Here is a 7,500-nt window from a genome sequence, read left to right as displayed (position 1 = left end):
GGACTGCATTTTGCTGGAAATTTGATATTTAATAAAACAATAATGCTATTTATTCTTTATATTCTTATTTTTTGGCTCATTTCATTTTAATCTTTTTCATAAGTTTTATCATGCGGAAAGAGGAGACTGTTTGACCATAGAGAATGCAATGCAAGATCTTACCATATCTAGTCTCAGTGAAATACTTTCAGCGTATACACACAGAAGCCACGTTTTATTGACTACTATTAGTGATAGTAAAGGCGCCTATTGCTTAAAAGGGAAAGAATGCGTCTTGGTAAGAAAAATAACACGTGTTTTCATTTATGATTTCGAGAAGTTAACCGAAAGGCGGTTAATGTTAAAGCATTGTCTCATTATATGTGTTTTTTGCTCATATAATTTTGTATCAGAATGAGCTTAAAGGACTTGATTTTTTTCGATTACTGTGACTGATCAGAAGAAAAAAAAAAGATCTTTACTGCTGTTATTAACATTAGCATTTTTAGCGTTTAATGGGGAGGGACATTAAGCGTTCTTGCCTAAATTCAGAGAAATGAAGAGCCAAGAAGGAGAAGAACACTTCATTCGCTAATGATTCATCATGCATATCAAAGAGCAAGTTGATTTGCATTTTTTCTTCTGCCTCTCTTTCTTTCTTTTTTATCTTTCTCCTTTTATTCCGGAGTGTGTGCAGGTAGGGGGAAGTGGCAAAAGTTAAGGAGGAAGTTATCGCTGACACAAGTGATCCATGAAAGACTGTGGGACCTGAAAGCTACTGACGACTAATTGGGGCACGAATAAAGTTTCCAACGCGATCTGAAGGAAAATCTGATACCTTTTTTAGAGGATCAGAGGCGCGAACATAAGAAAGAAAATATTAAGATAATATTTATGAACTGAAGCATCTTATTATTTCCCGGATGTGCAATTTTTTTCTTTCTTTCTTTCTTTTTTTTTTTGGGGGGGGGGTAAACATTGTATTAGCTTGCATATAAAAAAAAAACATTTTTTTCAGAATTTACATTACCAATCAATAGATGCATAATAACCCACAAAAACAGTATTCTTTGCAGAAATTTTATTTTACAATAAACGGTATGGTTTCATATGTAGTCTTTATTCATAATTCGTTATGTATCATGCTTATAATATCCTGTTAATTTCCGTGATATATGCCGAAAATTACAAAAACAGAAAAGGCTATGATATATTTTCCAAAAGGGTTTGCTTAATACACTGAACCAGGCTCACGGACGACCTTGCTGGCAGCAATCTTCTTACCCAAGTTACTTATTTCCTGTATAAAGCGATCAACCAGCTCTGTCGCATTTTGGGAGCTGGCTAGCCTCGCCACTTTTTAACGTAGTCGTTTCATGACAACCTAAAAGCCAAACTAGGACTTCAAGAGAAGGGAATTAAACGAATTCATTGGCCTCGTCATCCCTCCCTTAAAACTTCCATTGGGAATTTTAATGTTTCCGAGAGAATAAGTTCCTCTAAAACCCGAGGTAGACAGACGTAAGTCCTATTAACCACAGCTCTTAATATACCTGTTTTAGGGACCCCGTCCCCATGGTGCGTCTGGGTCCACACCCTTGGCCAGACGCAAGCTTCAGGTTTTTGTTTACCCCTATATAACACTGTGGCAGATTTGTCGAAACAGATCCGTGTTGCAAGCTCCAGGTTTTTGTTTACCCTTATTTAACACTGTGGCAAATTTGTCGAAGCAGATCCGTGTTAGCAACCTAGGATGAAAGTATTCTGAAACATGTTACGTTTATACAAAACAGTTAAATCTCTTTCGCCGGAGACCGAAAGAAGCTTGTCAGCTCGTTTGAACCTAACGAGCATTTAGTCGAACCATAGGATGGCCTGGCTGCATTAAAAGGGAAAGTTTTCTTTTAAAAAATATAACTTTAGTTAGTGTAATAGAGGCTCAGCACTTTGATGTAAAACTTGCAGAAGAGGATTAACATGTCGGAAGTCAAAAGATTGTAAAAAGAACAGAAAAAGCATATATACTTACGTTTTAAATTCATGTTGATACATTTATGATAATATGTGATGCACATAGTTCTCTGCTGAAATGTATCTTTAATTTTGTTATTATGATAATCATTATTATTGTTATTATTACAATCATTATCAGTGATAATAATAATTAGATAATAATTATGATAATAATAATAGTAATAGAGATTATAATAACAATAAAAATAATAATAAGAATAGTTATTTTTACTTTTTTTGTTTTTACTTTTTTTGTTGTTGTTAACATTATTATAATTATAATTATTATTATTATTATTATTATTATTATTATTATTATTATTATTATTATTATTATTATTATTATCATTATTATATTATCATTATCATTATTATTATTACTATTATATTATCATCATCATCAGTATCATCATCATCATCGTTATCATCATCATTATTATTAACATCATTATTACCATTATCACTATCATTACTGTTACTGTTATTATCATTATTTTTTTTAATTATTATTATTATTACCATTACCATTAGTAGTAGTAGTAGTAGTAGAATTGTTGTTGTTGTTGTTATTATTATTATTATGATTATCACCCTTTGACGTCTGCAGCATAATCCCTTTTATAAAACCTAGAACATTCACTGGATTGCAACATGGTTGTGCATGGACAAAGCCCTTGCTCTAGGAAACATCATCATTAATCTTTTGAAAAATGTTCACCAATATATTTAATAATATATCAGAAAAAAATCGCATCTTCGTTTCTTAGGATTTGGCAACTGAAGATGGACTATATCGGGCTATCAGTCAAACCTAACCTTACTTAGGTCGCTGCTACACCGATCGTGACCTCAGCTGGCCTACTAGTATTTGGGCAAATGAGTATTTGTATATAAATATATGTGTGTGTGTGTGTGTGTGTGTTTATATTTATATTCACATAATATATATATATATATATATATATATATATATATATATATATATATATATATATGTATGTATGTATGTATGTATGTATGTATATATATGTATACGTATATACATGTATATGTATAATATAATATATATAACTTTAAAGGCAAATTACAAGTTTATGATATGACAACAGAAGCTGGCAGATGCTTATCAGGGGATGATACCTGCTCTTGTTTATCAGGGAAATTATTGGTGCCGGAACTAAAATAAACACAACTGCCAGACTTACGACTAACTTCAAATACAAACGCATATTTCATAAGCAATACTGTGAAATACATTTACTGTCTTGCTCTCAAGTAATTGTAGGCACGTTTGCTATAAGAGAGACTTCAAAACTGCTATAAATGTTATTTAGAAAATGCAGAAATTTTGTATCACACAGGGGATGCCTAGGATTTCAGAGCGTATCAGTGAAAGGATTAAGATTATCGTCATCTTCATCATTATCTTTATTATTATTATCATCATCAATCATCATCATCATCATCATCATCATCATCATCATCATCATCATCATCATCATCATCTCCTTCTCCTTCTTGTCTTTTCGCATTACTACCTGATGCGGATCTGATTGTCTCTACATCCGGGTATTGCAACTCGGAATTCATTTGTCGTAATAGAAACATGTTTATTTCAGTGTTGTATATCCTTTGTGTATATATATCATGTATAGCTAATAGGTTTGGAGTCTGAGATTTTTTTTAACTTCCTGTTTCTCTGTAATAGATCGTCTAGGTTCTTTTCTTCGTCAAATTCTAAATCGACGATGCAACGATGGAACACACTAGGTTAAACTGGGCAATGTGAATGAGGAAGATAACTTGTGTTGTATTACCATGTCTTGTCATTCGTCTACAGAAATACCTATGCTTGGCGAACAAATTGGTACTTTCTTTTATTGTGTCTGTCGGTATATACTTCGACAAATTATCCTTGGTATAAGCCGGTTAATTATTTATTATAATTTTCGTAATATTTCGTTTCTTACTCCCACTCCCTCCTGTTCGTTAAGCATCCTCTTTCCTTCCACCTTCTCCCTGTCCCTTCCCCCCTCTCCTTCTTCCTCCCTTTCTTCCTTCACCATATTTCACCCGCCTTAAGTTACCCTGGCCTACCCCTTTCTCTTTGTTTACATGAGTAGCATCCATCAGCAAGCAGCATATGAAGGGTTAATTATCATAGGATAAGATATCTGGTAAGGTCATAGATATGTTTAGCTCGATTCTAACTCATCACCTGTAATGAATGTGGCTATGTGAATAAAAAATAGTGTAATCATCATAGATACACAAGCCGCACAATTAATTGAACTGTCATACTGACTGAAAACTCCATTCATTCACACACCTGCTGGACAATACCGATGTCGTTCTATACCTGACAATTGTTTGTGTATGGCGAGAGAGGAGGGAAGGAGGGAGGGAGGGAGGGAGAAAAAGAGAAAGAGACAGACGGACAGACACAAAGACAAAGTCAAAGACAGACAGACAGACGGACAGACACAAAAACAGAGTCAATGACAGAGACAGACAGATGGACAGACACAAAGACAGAGTCAAAGACAGAGACAGACAGACGGACGGACACAAAGACAGAATCAAAGACAGAGACAGACAGACACAAAGACAGAGACAAACAGACACAAAGACAAAGTCAAAGACAGACAGACAGATGAACAGACACAAAGACAGAGTCAAGGACAGAGAAAAACAGACACAAAGACAGAGACAAACAGACACAAAGACAGAGTCAAAGACAGAGACAGACAGACGGACAGACAAATAGATAAATAGGTAAATTTGCATGTGTGTGTTAGGGTGGGTGGATGGATATGCATACATAAATTCTTATTCTCAGACAAACTTGAAAATGTCATAAATAGAAAAAGGAAACTCAGTACCAACCTAATTCCCTACTAACTTTTTTTTTTTTTTTTTTTTTTTTAGGGAAAGCGAACAAAACTACAAACGAGCTTACATGTATATACAAACATCATCTTACACAAACAGATTCGAACTTTTATTTTGAGGATTATGATAATTCAGATCGCACGCACCAAACACACGGAGAACTCGTTTCTGGCGTTGATATTTACTGCAAATTACATTGTAGCCTCACGTTCCATCCTACAGCTTGTCATGTCAGGGATTAGAACACGATAACGGGTCATGTTTACTGAAAAGAATAACCGAAGGAGATGAGATACTTCTTTGTAAGTAGGCAAAATGTAATTATTATGTGACGTTGGTTATCATGATGACTACTGTTTCCTTTTTTCTTCTGCATTCTTTCTCTAAATATCATATGTATGCATCAGATAATGAGGATAATAACTACTTTTGGTTATTGGGGGTCGCTGGTATCTAACTGCTTCCGGTTGTTTGTTATTGGTTCTTCGGCTGTGTAATATCTGAGGTACATGAAAGACAGAAGAAAGTGGGAAAGAAAGAAATGTTACAAGAGAAAACTCAAGAGAAAAGTCTCCCACGATTGTTATTAAACAGGCGCAGTAATAAATAACATTAGGTGATGATAATCCATATCAGCAAAGATGATAAAGGCAGCAGTAGGACGGTAGTTGTAGTAGCAGCAGTAGTAGTAGAGATAATAGAAGTAGTCGTAGCAGAAGAGATAACAGAAGTAGTAGTAGTAGTAGAAATAGTAGACGTGGTAGTAGCAGTAGAAGTAGTAGAAGTCGTGATAGTAGTAGTAGTAGTAGTAGTAGTAGTAGCAGTAGAAGTAGAGTAGTAGTAGTAGTAGTAGTAGTAGTAGTAGTAGTAGTAGTAGTAAAAGTAATAGTAGTAGTAACAGCAGTAATAGTAACTAAAACTAGCTCGGATAACTTACACCGACTTAAACGGTCGTTGAGGTGGGCGTGACTATGCTTACGAATTACACTTGTATATATTTCCTACTCCAAGACAATTTTCACGGAGCATAACTGAAGACATTTCGAGATATTTCGATATTCATTGCGTTGCACGAAGGCGGTCTCGATTTTTCATTTTACTACATGTTTCTGTTGCGGTAAAGAGATAAATATTGTGTTCACGGAAAGTGGATGAAAAATACTCGTAGTCATAGTTCAAGATTTGATCTTTGTGAATTTGATTAATGTGAATTTGGTCCAGCAGATTGTACGAAAGAATATCACCTTGTGATTAATATTACTTTAATATATTTTTTCTTCCTTCCTATCTATCCCATCTTCCTTCTTTCTTATCAAAATTACACTTCAAGATTTTAATTTTTTTTGTTTTTTGTTTCTTCGTCATATTCCCTCCCATCCATCCTAGAGTACGAATTGTAATTGAAAAAAAAAACTGAACAAAGGCTTTCGGGGACTAATGTCTGTTGGATAGTATGTCAAAGAGTGTGCCGTTTGTCAGAGGAAGGCAGCTGGCAGTCGTTTCCAAGAAATGGCAAGGAGTGTGCTTGTTTCAGGAACAGACAAAGTCAACACGAATAATTTCAGGTTTCTGGAAAGTCGTCCCATTAGATGCTAAGTAAATGTAAAGAACATGGATCATATTTTTCACCTTTTTTTCATAAGGCGATTTTATTTTTTTTTGCTGGATTTGGTGTGTTGTATTCAAATCAGATTGATGAAGCACAAAAGATGTTGTAGAATGAAGCATCTATGAACAAAAATCACGTAAATGATAACATTGATAACTAAAATGACAATAAGTATTATAATAACAACAATAAGGATAATTACGATGATAATAACGATGTTAATTATAATGCTAATGATAATGTTAATAACAAGAAAACAACACCATAATGATAAAAATAAAAAGATTGTGATAATAGTAATTAACAATAAAGATTGTAACATTACTAAAACAATAATGATTATTATAACAATAATAGAAATAATAACAAATTTAATAATAATAATAATAATAATAATAATAATAATAATAATAATAATAATAATAATACCGAATATAATAATAATAACAACAACAACAACAACAACAACAACAACATAAACAACAACAATAATAATAATAATAATAATAATAATAATGATAATAATAATAATAATAATAAAAACAATAATAACAATTAAAACAATAATAACCATGATAACAATAATAACAATTAAAACAATAATAACCATAATAACAATAGTAACGACAATGATAACAACAACAAAAGCAACATTAATAACAATAACACTAACAATATCACTCGCCATAATACCCCTAAGCCCAGCCCGACCCCAGACCCGAATAGCAACCCGAAGAAAGTCGAAAGAATCCGAATGAGCGGACATAAAAATGGCGATGACTCCCAGGATGTTTTCAAACACAAAAGCCGAGGGATTTGGGAAGATGGCCGCCCACGGGTCCTGGCGAGCGTGTCCAGCGAAAGGGTCCTTCTCAGACATAATATCCTATTGCTGGTCCGTCGCTCAGACGGTCCGGACTGAGACAGAAATTTTGGAAAAGCATCTTTGCCGCAATTTTACAAAATTGATGATTCAGATGGCATTGTGTACTTTTGCATATACAAAT

This window comes from Penaeus monodon, chromosome 4 (assembly GCF_015228065.2).
Source record: "Penaeus monodon isolate SGIC_2016 chromosome 4, NSTDA_Pmon_1, whole genome shotgun sequence".
Lineage (NCBI taxonomy): Eukaryota > Metazoa > Arthropoda > Malacostraca > Decapoda > Penaeidae > Penaeus > Penaeus monodon.
Note: the sequence above shows the minus strand (reverse complement) of the source record.